The following is a 13741-nucleotide window of genomic DNA, read 5'->3' as shown; positions in this document are numbered from 1 at the left end:
TTGCCTATGCTTGTTTCCATGCTCCAGTGGCAGAGCTGAGTAGTTGTTACAGACAGTCATGTGACTTGCAAAGCCTACAATATTTACTATCTAACCCTTTACAGAAAAAAAAAAAGTTTGTCAAACCTTGTTCTGGTGCAGTGGTTTCAGGTCATCGTTCTAATGCATACCAGTGAAGAGCACAGGTCTAGTGTCAGACAGACATGAGTTCAAAAAAGAGCTTGGCAACTTTATACAGCCATGTGACCTTAAACAAGTTCCTCTCCATCCTTCAATTACCTCATCTGAAAAATAAAGATAATAACAATACCTACTTTATTGGACAGTGTGAAGATGTGAGGGTGAAATGAGGTAGACCATGTGAAGAGTTTAACACAATGTCTGGCATGTAGTAACAGCTCATTTATTTTATCTCGTGTTATTACTGTTGTTGATGTTGTGAGCTCCTTACTAGAAGCTCACTACCTTTGCTAGAGTGGTAAGTTGTGGTTTTCTCTTACCTTGGACATGGGGTGTCTCTTTACGACTGCTCCAGCAAAGCACAGCTGCTGCTCCATACCTTGGACGAGGGGTACCTCCTCATAGCTGCCCCTCCTGACCAAGATGGTAGGTGTTGCAAGAGGGCATCAAAGGGCAGACACACTGAAACCATAATCACAGAAAACTAGCCAATCGATCACATGGATCACAATCTTGTCTAACTCACTGAAACTAAGCCATGCTGTGTGGGGCCACCCAATATGGATGGGTCATGGTGGAGAGGTCTGACAGTATGTGGTCCACTGGAGAAGGGAATGGCAAACCACATCAGTATTCTTGCCTTGAGAACCCCATGAACAGTATGAAAAGGCAAAATGATTGGATATTGAAAGAGGAACTTCCCAGGTCGATAGGTGCCCAATATGCTACTGAAGATCAGTGGAGAAATAACTCCAGAAAGAATGAAGGGATAGAACCAAAGCAAAAACAACACCCAGTTGTGGATGTGACTGGTGATAGAAGCAAGGTCTGATGCTGTAAAGAGCAATATTGCATAGGAACCTGGAATGTTAGGTCCATGAATCAAGACAAATTGGAAGTGGTCAAAAAGATGGCAAGAGTGAATGTCGACATTCTAGGAATCAGTGAACTAAAATGGACAGGAATGGGTGAACTTAACTCAGATGACCATTATATCTACTACTGTGGGCAGAAATCCCTTAGAAGAAATGGAGTAGTCATCATAGTCAACAAAAGAGTCTGAAATGCAGTACTTGGGTGCAATCTCAAAAATGACAGAATGATCTCTGTTCATTTCTAAGGCAAACCATTGAGTATCACAGTAATCCAAGTCTATGCCCCAACTAGTAATGCTGAAGAAGCTAAAGTTGAACGGTTCTATGAAAACCTACAAGACCTTTTAGAACTAACACCCAATAAAGATGCCATTTTCATTATAGGGGACTGGAATGCAAAAGTAGGAAGTCAAGAAACACCTGGAGTAACAGGCAAATTTGGCCTTGGAGTACAGAATGAAGCAGGGAAGAGGCTAATAGAGTTTTGCCAAGAGAATGCACTGGTCATAGCAAATGCCCTCTTCCAACAACACAAGAGAACACTCTACACATGAACATCACCAGATAGTCGACACCAAAATCAGATTGATTATATTCTTTGCAGCCAAAGATGGAGAAGTTCTATACGGTCAGCAAAAACAAGACCAGGAGCTGACTGGCTCAGATCATGAACTCCTTATTGTCAAATTCAGACTTAAACTGAGGAAAGTGGGGAAAACCACTAGACCATTCAGGTATGCCCTAAATCAAATCCCGTATGACTATACAGTGGAAGTGAGAAATAGATTTAAGGGACTAGATCTGATAGACAGAGTGCCTGATGAACTATGGACTGAGGTTCATGACACTGTACAGGAGACAGGGATCAAGACCATCCCCATGGAAAAGAAATGCAAAAAGGCAAAATGGTTGTCTGAGGAGGCCTTACAATTAGCTGTGAAAAGGAGAAGCAAAAAGCAAAAGGAGAAGATGAAAGATACTCCCATTTGAATGCAGAGTTCCAAAGAACAGCAAGGAGAGATAAGAAAGCCTTCCTCAGTGATCAATGCAAAGAAATAGAGGAAAACAACAGAATGGGAAAGACTAAAGATCTCTTCAAGAAAATTAGAGATACCAAGGGAACATTCCATGCAAAGATGGATTCAATAAAGGACAGAAATGGTATGGATCTAACAGAAGCAGAAGACATTAAGAAGAGGTGGCAAGAATACACAGAAGAACTGTACAAAAAAGATCTTCACAACCCAGATAATCATGATGGTATGATCACTCACCTAGAGCCAGACATCCTGGAATGTGAAGTCAAGTGGGCCTTAGAAAGTATCACTACGAACAAAGCTAGTGGAGGTGATGGGATTGCAGTTGAGCTATTTCAAATCCTGAAAGATGATGCTGTGAAAGTGCTGCACTCAATATGCCAACAAATTTGGAAAACGCAGCACTGTCCACAGGACAGGAAAAGGTCAGTTTTCATTCCAATCCCAAAGAAAGGCAATGCCAAAGAATGCTGAAACTACCACACAATTACACTCATCCCACACGTGAGTAAAGTAATGCTCAAAATTCTCCAAGCCAGACTTCAGCAATACATGAACCGTGAACTTCCAGATGTTCAAGCTGGTTTAAGAAAAGGCAGAGGTACATATACACCATGGTATATTACTCAGCCGTTAAAAAGAATTCATTTGAATCAGTTCTAATGAGATGGATGAAACTGGAGCCCATTATACAGAGTGAAGTAAGCCAGAAAGATAAAGAACATTACAGCATACTAACACATATATATGGAATTTAGAAAGATGGTAATGATAACCCTATATGCAAAACAGAAAAAGAGACACAGAAGTACAGAACAGACTTTTGGACTCTGTGGGAGAAGGTGAGGGTGGGATGTTTCGAAAGAACAGCATGTATACCATCTATGGTGAAACAGATCACCAGCCCAGGTGGGATGCATGAGACAAGTGCTCCGGCCTGGTGCACTGGGAAGACCCAGAGGAATCGGGTGGAGAGGGAGGTGGGAGGGGGGATCGGGATGGGGAATACATGTAACTCTATGGCTGATTCATATCAATGTATGACAAAACCCACTGAAATGTTGTGAAGTAATTAGCCTCCAACTAATTAAAAAAAATAAAAAAAAATAAAGAAATAAATAAAGAAAGAAAGAAAAGGCAGAGGAACCAGAGATGAAATTTGCAACATCTGCTGGATCATCGAAAAAGCAAGAGAGTTCCAGAAAAACATCTATTTCTGCTTTATTGACTATGCCAAGGCCTTTGACTGTGTGGATCACAATAAACTGTGGAAAATTCTGAAAGAGATGGGAATACCAGACCACCTGACCTGCCTCTTGAGAAACCTACATGCAGGTCAGGAAGCAACAGTTAGAACTGGACATGGAACAACAGACTGATTCGAAATAGGAAAAGGAGTACGTTGAGGCTGTATATTGCCACCCTGCTTGTTTAACTTATATGCAGCGTACATTATGAGAAACACTGGGGTGGAAGAAGCACTAGCTGGAATCAAGATTGCTGCAAGAAATATCAATAACCTCAGATATGCAGATGACAGCACCCTTATGGCAGAAAGTGAAGAGGAACTAAAAAGCCTCTTGAAAGAGGAGAGTGAAAAAGTTGACTTAAAGTTCAACATTCAGACAACTAAAATCATGGCATCTGGTCCCATCACTTCATGAGAAATAGATGGGGAAACAGTAGAACAGTGTCAGACTTTATTTTTTGGGGCTCCAAAATCACTGCAGATGGTAACTGCAGCCATGAAATTAAAAGACGCTTACTCCTTGGAAGGAAAGTTATGACCAACCTAGATAGCATATTAAGAAGCAGAGACATTACTTTGCCAACAAACGTCCATCCAGTCAAGCCTATGGTTTTTCCAGTTGTCATGTATGGATGTGAGAGTTGGATTATAAAGAAAGCTGAGTGGCAAAGTATTGATGCTTTGAACTGTGGTGTTGGAGAAGACTCTTGAGAGTCCCTTGTACTGCAAGGAGATCCAACCAGTCCATCCTAAAGGAGATCAGTCCTGGGTGTTCATTGGAAGGGCTGATGCTGAAACTGAAACTCCAATACTTTGGCCACCTGATGCAAAGTGTTGACTCTTTGGAAAAGTCCCTGATGCTGGGAGGGATTGGGAGCAGGAGGAGAAGGGGACGACAGAGGATGAGATGGTTGGATGGCATCACCGACTCAATGGACATGAGTTTGAGTAAGCTCCACGATTTGGTGGTGGACAGCGAGGCCTGGCATACTGCGATTCATGGGGTCGCAAAGAGTCAGACACGACTGAGCAACTGAACTGAACTGAAGTTGTGAGTGGGGAGGGATGTAAGATGAAGTGACAGTGGAATCTTGAATGTGAGACAGATAACAGAAGCCACTGACAGGCTAAAAAGTTTCCGTTGAAACATGAGTAACAGGGAGGCATTGAAAGCTGATAAACAGTGGGAGAGAAGAGCATGGTAAAAATTGCTGCTTGGGGAAGATTTTATGTATCTTCCTCTTTTTTCACCACAGCATTTTCCTTATTTACACAGTATGATTTTGCTGTATGCATATTTTTCATTGTCTAGCTCTTCAGTTCAGTTCAGTTGCTCAGTCATGTCCGACTCTTTGCAACCCCGTGGGCTGCAGCAGGCCAGGCCTCTTTGTCCATCACCAACTCCCAGAGCTTGCTCAAACTCATGTGTATCTCCTATGGCTAGATTTTTGGTTCCATGGGACCAGGGATTGTTGTTTTGATTACTAATATATCCCAGGCACCTAGGCCAGTGCCTGACATGTACAAGGCACTCAATAACTGTTGAATGTATTTGGCCAGCAATGTGTACAAGGAGCATGATGCAGTAATATCACTTAGGGGATCAGTGTACTCACCAGTAAGTGCGAAAGCATGGATAGTAACTTGGGGTAGTGGCAATGATCATGGAAAGATAAGGATAACAGTGTTTTGTTTCCAAATATTTTGGGGAGTTAGTAACTAATGACCAAGAAGAGTCAAGGAAAAGTTTGTTAAAGTAGCATGTTTTTCTCTCTGCAAAAAAATTATACATATATAAAGTATTAGACCTGGTTGCATCCTCAGATTGGTTAACAGGTATAGTTTGGCAACAGGAAAATGCATATGTGAGGGGAAATACAATGCTGTCAAACACCTCCTACCATTTTTTTTTGATAAAATGAACCATCCAATATCTTGTCCTGAAAGCATGTAGGGATGAACTAGTTCTAGGCTCTTACCTGTATCTGAATCGCTATGATTTCTATTACAACCTAGCCAGTTTTACTGCTTCAGTATAATTTTTTGTGTGTTGTGGTCCTGATGCCTTGTTTAGTTTTGGTATAACTCTTATTTTGGTTTCTCTAAAGACTTCATAAATATACATTAAATTGCTAGTGCATAAAGATGTTACAGATATTTAATTGCTTAAAATTTTCTGATGAAAATGCTCTTTTTTGAAGAACTCTCTCCTTTAGGACCTAGGGTGAGTGAAAGTGTTGTCTAGAATGGTCTATTTCTGTATCAGTCATTGTCTTGCACCTTCCTTCCATGGCTCCAATTTTCAATGGTAGATCAACAAGTCTGGCTGCTGCTTGTTACAGATACGAATCAGGTTCCCCCTTTAGCTCATATTTTGTGACCCCCTTTATCATATTCCCCTGAGGAGAGCAGTCCCATTCAATTCAGCATACCACAGGTTCCTGAATGAATGCACCCTTGTCATTTTGAAAATACCATTGTCATTTTGAAGCATCTCTCTCTCTTGTTTCTTTATTTTGCTATAGGACAAGGGACAAAAGTGATTATGGTATAAAATGTAATTCATTGTTTCTAAAACTTAAATTGCAAACCAAGGCAGAATGGCCAGCTGTTCTACAGTAAAAGGAAATATCTGCAAGACACTGTATTGGAAAAAATGGAAGATACTTGTTATTGAGAATTTTCAGGCAGATTTTCCACTAGTACCATCATGCACTTACTAAACATGCACTTAGGTTGACTTAGTTGAGGAAGAAGCATATTGAAGATTTTCTCCATCTGGTGCCTTTCGGGCTCTGCAGCCTGGCATTGCTAGAGGAGAGATATGGAAGGATGGTTAACACTCTGGAATCAGACAGTCCTGGATCAGATCCTAGCTCTGCCACTTGTAATGTGACTCTGAAAAAGTCCTACACCTTTCTAAGGCTCAGCTTTTATATCTGTGAATCGAAGACTTCTCAAAGTTGCTGTGAAGATTAGAATAGATAATCTATGTAGATGACTTTGCACCTCGTAAATCTACACTGTACTTATTATTATTACACAGACATTTTACTTCTGCCCAAACCAGAAAGCTAATTTTTTTTCCCCCTCCTCATATCATCGGGTTTCAAGGACAGCCACTCTCTCTGGTCATATTGTTTCCTATGCTTGGTGGAATTTTCACCATCCTTTCATTCAAGACCTATTTTTAGATCCAGTGACACCCACATATGCCCACATATGATGCCCACAATTAATTTTTGCTGGTAATATTTATTTAGGACCTAGCTGATAGTATCTGTGTCATAAACAACTATCTTACATTACTTTCCTAGAACTGTAACTAAATTGTAAGGCCCTTGAGGGCAGAAACTACATCATATTTAATTTTGGAGCCCAGATTCCTAGCATGGTACAAATCTTTCCAGATGCTCTATAATGTTTTTATTTATTTATCTGTACTGGCTCTTAGTTGCAACATGTAAAATCGTCAGTCTTCATTGTGGCATGTGTGCGCACTCGTGCTAAGTGGATTCAATCATGTCTGACTCTTTGCAACCCTATGGACCATAGCTCGCCAGGTTCCTCTGTCCATGGAATTCTCCAGGGAAGAATGTTGGAGTGGGTTACCATGTCCTCCTTCAGGGGATCTTTCCAACCCAGGGACCGAACCCACGTTTCTTATATCTCCTGCACTGACAAAAAGATTCTTTACCATTAGCGCCATGTGGGAAGCCCTCGTGATGGCATGTGGGATCTTTAATTGTGGCATGTAGGATCTTTTAGTTGTGGCATGCAAACTCTTAGTTGCAGTGTGTAGTATCTAGTTCCCCAAGCAGGGATCAAACTTGGATCCCCTGTGTTGAGAGTGTGGAGTCTTAGCTTCTGGATCACCAGGGAAGTGCCTCTATAATGTTTTTGAAAAGTGAAAGTGAGGTCAGTCAGTCGTGTCCAATTCTTTGTGACCTCATGGACTGTAGCCTACAAGGTTCCTGCATCCATGGAATTTTCCAGGCAAGAGTACTGGAGTGGGTTGCCATTTCCTTCTCTAGGGGATCTTCCCCACCCAGGGATCAAACCCTGATCTCCCGCATTGCAAGCAGATGTTTTTAACATCTGAGCCACGAGGGAAGCATTAGGTGGTAGCAATTGTGATGTTGGTGAAAGCCAAACGTAGCATCACAAGTTGAGCATTAGCCTGTATATTCACAGTATTTGGGGGTAATTAGTATGTTTTCAGCAGACCTGGGTTAAATCCAGGATTCTCTACTTCCTATCTTTATGACTTTGGATAAGGCATTCCACCTTTGTACATCTCCATAAGGATTAAATGAATTAAAACATTTAAAATACTTAGTACAATACCCAAAACATAAGAATGACAAAGCAGTTTTTAAAAATTTATTTTATACAGACATACACATTCCTTTTGATATTCTTTTCCATTATGGTTTATCACAGGGTGTTAACTATGTTGTAGTTCCTTGTGCTATACAGTAGGACCTTATTGTTTATCCATTCTATATCTAATGGTTGACATCTGCCAACCCCAAACACCTAATCCAAAACCTCCCCCATTCTCTCTCTCCCTCAGCACCACAAGTATGATCTCTATGACGGTGAGTCTGTTTCTATTTCACAGATAAGTTCTTTCGTGTCATATTTTAGATTCCACATGTCAGTTCAGTTCAGTTGCTCAGTTGTGTCCGACTCTTTGTGACCCCGTGGACAGCAGCATGCCAGGCTTCCCTGTCCATTACCAACTCCTGGAGCATATTCAAACACATGTCCATCGAGCAGGTGATGCCATCAAACCATCTCATCCTCTGTCATCCCCTTCTCCTCCTGCCTTCAATCTTTCCCAGCAGCAGGGTCTTTTCAAATGAGTCAGTTCTTTGCATCAGGTGGCCAAAATATTGGAGTTTCAGCTTCAGCATTAGTCCTTCCAATGAACACCCAGGACTGATTTCCTTTAGGATGGACTGGTGGATCTCCTTGTAACCCAAGGGATTCTCAAGAGTCTTCTCCAACACCACAGTTGAAAAGCATCAATTCTTTGCCACTCAGCTTTCTTTATAGTCCAACTCTCACACCCATACATGACTAGTGGAAGAACCATAGCTTTGACTAGGCAGACCTTTGTTGGCAAAGTAATGTCTCTGTTTTTTAATATACTGTCTAGTTTGGTCATGGCTTTTCTTTCAAGGAGCAAGCATCTTTCAATTTCATGGCTGCAGTCACCATCTGCAGTGATTTTGGAGCCCAAGAAAATAAAGTCTGTAACTGTTTCTATCGTTTCCCCATCTATTTGCCATGAAGTGATGGGACTGGATGCCATGATCTTCGTTTTCTGAATGTTGAGTTTTAAGCCAGCTTTTTTACTCTCCTCTTTCACTTTCATCAAGAGGCTATTCAGTTTTTCTTCACTTTCTGACATAAGGGTAGTGTCATTTGCATATCTCAGCTTATTGATATTTCTCCCAGCAGTCTTGATTCCAGCTTGTGCTTCATCCAGTCCAGCATTTCTCATGATGTACTCTGCATATAATTTAAATAAGCAAGGTGACAATATACAGCCTTGATGTACTCCTTTTCCTATTTGGAACCAGCTTGTTGTTCCAGTTCTAACTATTGCTTCTTGACCTGCATACAGATTTCTTAGGAGGCAGGTCAGGTGGTCTGGTATTCCTATCTCTTGAAGAATTTTCCACAGTTTGTGGTGATCCACACAGTCAAAGGCTTTGGCATAGTCAATAAAACAGAAGTAGATATTTTTCTGGAACTCTCTTGCTTTTTTGATGATCCATCGGATGTTGGCAACTTGATCTCTGGTTCCTTTGCTTTTTCTAAATTCAGCTTGAACATCTGGAAGTTGATGGTTGAACCATGTCTTTTTTTTTTTTTTTTTTGAACCATGTCTTAGAGAAGCCTGGCTTAGAGAATTTTGAGCATTACTTTGCTAGTGTGTGAGATTAGTGTAATTGTTCAGTATTTCAAACATTCTTTGGCACTGCCTTTCTTTGGGATTGGAATGAAAACTGACCTTCCCCAGTCCTGTGGCCACTGCTGAGTTTTCCCAATTTGCTGGCATATTGAATGCAACCCTTTCACAGCATCATCTTTTAGGATTTGAAATAGCTCAACTGGATTTCCATCACCTCCACTAGCTTTGTTTGTAGTGATGCTTCCTAAGGCCTACTTGACTTTGCATTCCAGGATGTCTGGCTCTAGGTGAGTGATAACACTATCATGGTTATCTGGGTCATGATAAATAGTTCTTCTGTGTATTCTTGCCACCTCTTTTCAATGTCTTCTGCTTCTGTTAGGTCCATACCATTTCTGTCCTTTATTGTGCCCATCTTTGCCTGAAATATTCCCTTGGTATTTCTAATTTTCTTGAGGAGATCTCTAGTCTTTCCCATTCTATTTTTTCACTATATTTCTTTGCACTAATCACTGAGGAAGGCTTTCTTATCTCCCCTTGCTATTCTTTGGAACTCTGCCTTCAAGTGGGTATATCTTTCCTTTTCTCCTTTGCCTTTCATGTCCTTTCTTTTCTCAGCTATTTGAAAGACCTCCTCAGACACCATTTTGCCTTTCTTTTTCTTGGGGATGGTCTTGATCAGTGCCTCCTGTACAGTGTCATGAACCTTAGTCCATAGTTCTTCAGGCACTCTATCAGTTCTAATCCTTTGAATATATTTGTCACTTCCACTGTATAATTTTAAGGGATATGATTTAGGTCATCCCTGAATGGTCTAGTGGTTTTCCCTACTTTCTTCAATTTAAGTCTGAATTTGGCAATAAGGAGTTCATGATCTGAGCCACAGTCAGCTTCCAGTCTTGTTTTTGCTTAGTGTATAGAGCTTCCCATCTTTGGCTGCAAAGAATATAACCGATCTGATTTTGGTATTGACCATCTGGTGATGTCCATGTGTAGAGTCTTCTCTTGTGTTGCAGATATAAGCGATCTCATGTTGTCTTTCTTTTTCTGATTTATGTCACTTAGTGTGATGATGTCTAGGTCCATCCATGTTGCTGAAATGGCATTATTTCATTCTTTTTTATGGCTAAGTAATATTCCATCATATATATTAATATATTACCACATCTTCTCTACCCATTCATTTGTAGATGGATGTTTAGATTACTTCCATGACTTGGCTATTTTAAATAGTGCTGTTATGAACATTGAGGTGCATGTATCTTTCAGTGTTTTTGTGTTTTTTGGATATATACCCAGGAGTATAATTGCTAGGTGATATGGTGACTCTATTTTTTAGTATTCTGAGGAAACTATGCTTTTCCTTAGTGTCTGGACCAAATTTCCATTCCTACCAACAGTGTACAAGGGTTCACTTTTATCCAGGTTGTTGCCAACTTTGATTATTTATAGATTTTTTTTGACAGGTGTGAGAAGATATCTGATTGTGGTTTTGATTTTCCTTTCTTAATAATTAGCAATGTTGGATATCTTTTCATGTGCCTGTTAGCAATATACATATATGCACACACACTTAGTGTTCTATTCATTCCTTTTAGTGCATTTCTTATTTTAGTTATTGATTTCTTCCTTTCTAGTTCTTATTAAAATTCTCACTCTGTTCATCCACTCTTCTTCTTAGTTGAATGAATATCTTTATGATCATTACCTTGGACATTGGTATGTTCATCCACTCTTCTTCTTAGTTGAATGAATATCTTTATGATCATTACCTTGGACATTGGTACATTGCCCATGGTAATGAACATTGGGTACACTGCTTATCCATTTCATTTAGTTCTCTTTCTTAGGTTGGGTATTACTCTTTTGTTTGGAACATATTCTTTTGTCTCCTCATTTTGCCTGATTCTCTTCATTTATTTCTGTGTATAAAGTGGATTGGTTATATTTCCTGATCTTGGAGAAGTGAGCTGGTGTAGGAGACATCCTGTGGAGCCTGGCAGCTTGTCACCTTGTGGTCATCAGTGTTAGATGCATCAGAGGTGTGTCCTATGTGGGATATGTGCACACTTTTGTTGTTCTTGGGCAGACAACTGTGGGTACACTTGTAGACAGTGCTAGCCCCTGATTCAGCTGGCTATGGAGGCGTACCTTGTGCATTTTCTGCAGGTGCACTGGTGAGCATGGTCAGTTCTCTGCACAGCCGGTTATGTGGCATGGTAGTACATGACTGCTAAGGCCCCTCTATGCAGGGTAGGCTTCCTGTGGGGCTGTGTGACCTAGAAGTCTGTGACTACTATAGTCTACTGTTTGGGGTGTGGCAAGCCCTCTGTGCTAAAAGTAAACTAGAGAAAGAATGCCAATATGGTGCTGGCCAGTGCTAGTGTCATTGTTTTAGAATAAGATTCTACAAATGGCTACCACCAGTGTCTAAATCCCCAGGGGAGTCCCAGCTGTCTTTTCCCTCTTGAGGATACTTTTCATTATCAGCAAGTGTTTGTGACCCAGGAACCATTCAAACTCCTGAGCTGAGGCTTGGACCAACGGGAGATCTTGTGTGTGCCCTTTTAGGGTATAGTCTCTGTTTCCTCTGTTTCCTATAGCCTTCTGCCTCTCCTGAATGCAAGCCAAGTTGGTTTCTAAAGACAGACATTCTGGGGGCTCATCTTCCCAGCGCAGGACCCCCAGAAGGGGGCTCAGACCTCTGGCTTTTGGGGGAGGACCTATACAGTTGTGTGATCCCTCTTGCTTTTGTGTCACCAACCTAGGGGTGTAAGTCCTCACTAGACTGCTTCTCTGCCCCTCCTACCCATCTTGTTGTGGCTTCCTCGTTATTTAGCTGTAGAAAATACTTTGTTCTAGTGTTAATGACATTCTCATATGTACATCTCTCTGTAAGTGATTGTAATTTTGGTGTGCCTATAGGAGAAAGTATATAAAGGATCTTGGTATCCTTACCATCTTGAACCCCCTTTCTTTTTGTAGAAATTTTTTTAACTTGATACAGTTCCAGTAATTGATTTCTGCTTCTGTTGCTTATGCTTTTGGTTTCATATCCAGAAAATCATTGCCAAGACCAATGAGCTTATCCTCTGTGTTTTCTTTTAGGAGTTTTATGGTTTTAAGTCTTACATTTAAGTCCTTAATCCACTTTGAGTTAGTTTTGTGAGTGGTGAAATAGAGGTCCAATTTCTCTCTCTCTCTTTTTTTTTTTTGCATGTGAGTATCTAGTTTTATTAGTAATATTTATTGAAGAGACTGTCTTTTCCTCACCGAGTATTCCTGGCTTCCTTGATTAGTATTAGTTGTCTACATATGCATGGGTTTATTTCTTTGTTCTTGATTTATTCAGTTTCTCTATGTATTTGTTTTTGCCAGTACCATTGAGTTGTGTTGTTTTTTTTTTTTTTTACAATAACAGAATTATCTGAAAAAGAAATAAAATCATCCCATTTACCATAGTATCAAAAACAATAATTTAGGAATAAATTCACCATGGAAGTGAAAGATCTATACTCCAAAAACTATAAGACATTGATGAAAGAAATTGAAGATACAAGTAAATGGAAAGATGTTGGCATGTTCATGAACTGGAAGGGTTACTATTATTAAAGATGCTCATACTACCCAAAGCCTTCTACAGATTCAATGCAGTCCCTATCAAAATTTCAATGGAACCACAAAAGACCTTATAACAAAGCAATTTTGAGAAAGAACAAAACTGGAGGCATCACACTTGTTGATTTCAAAGTATATTACAAAGTAATAATAAATAAAACAATATCACCAGTATTTCTTTGTGTATATACACCACAATTTGTTTATCCATTCACCAGTTGGTTGGCCCTTGGACTGTCCATAAGTTTTGGATGTAATGAACAGTGGTGTTAAGAGTATACTTGTACAAGTCATTATGTGAAAATATATTTTCATTTCTCTTGGATGGATACCTAGGAGTAGATTCCTGTTTCATTTAAGAGTGTATGTTAAACTTTTAAATAAACTGCCAAACCATTTCCCAAATGTCTGAAACCATTCTATAGTCCCACCAGCAATAAGTGAGTGACTCTGTTTCTGCATATCCATACCAAACTTTGATTGTCTTTTTGTTTTATTCATACTATTGGGCATGTAGTTGTATCACACAGTGTCGTTAATTTGTATTTCCCTATTGACTAATCATTTTGAGCATCTATACAAGTGCTTATTTGCCATTTTTATATCTTCTTTTCAAAAGTACCCATTCAAGTGTTTTGTTTAGCATTGGGCTGTGTTGACTTATTAGTGAGTTGTAAGAAGACTATATATCGTGGATACAAGTCTCTTATCAGATATGTGTTTTGCAAATATTTTGCTATGGACTTTCATTTTAAAAATGGTTTTCATTTTTAAAACACTGTTTTGAAGAGCTAAAGTTTTCTTTTTGATAAAGTCCTATTTATCAATTTTTCTTTTGTTTATGCTTTTTGAGTCT

Source organism: Cervus elaphus, chromosome X (genome assembly GCF_910594005.1).
Source record: "Cervus elaphus chromosome X, mCerEla1.1, whole genome shotgun sequence".
Taxonomy (NCBI): Eukaryota; Metazoa; Chordata; class Mammalia; order Artiodactyla; family Cervidae; genus Cervus; species Cervus elaphus.
This window is presented reverse-complemented; position numbering follows the sequence as displayed.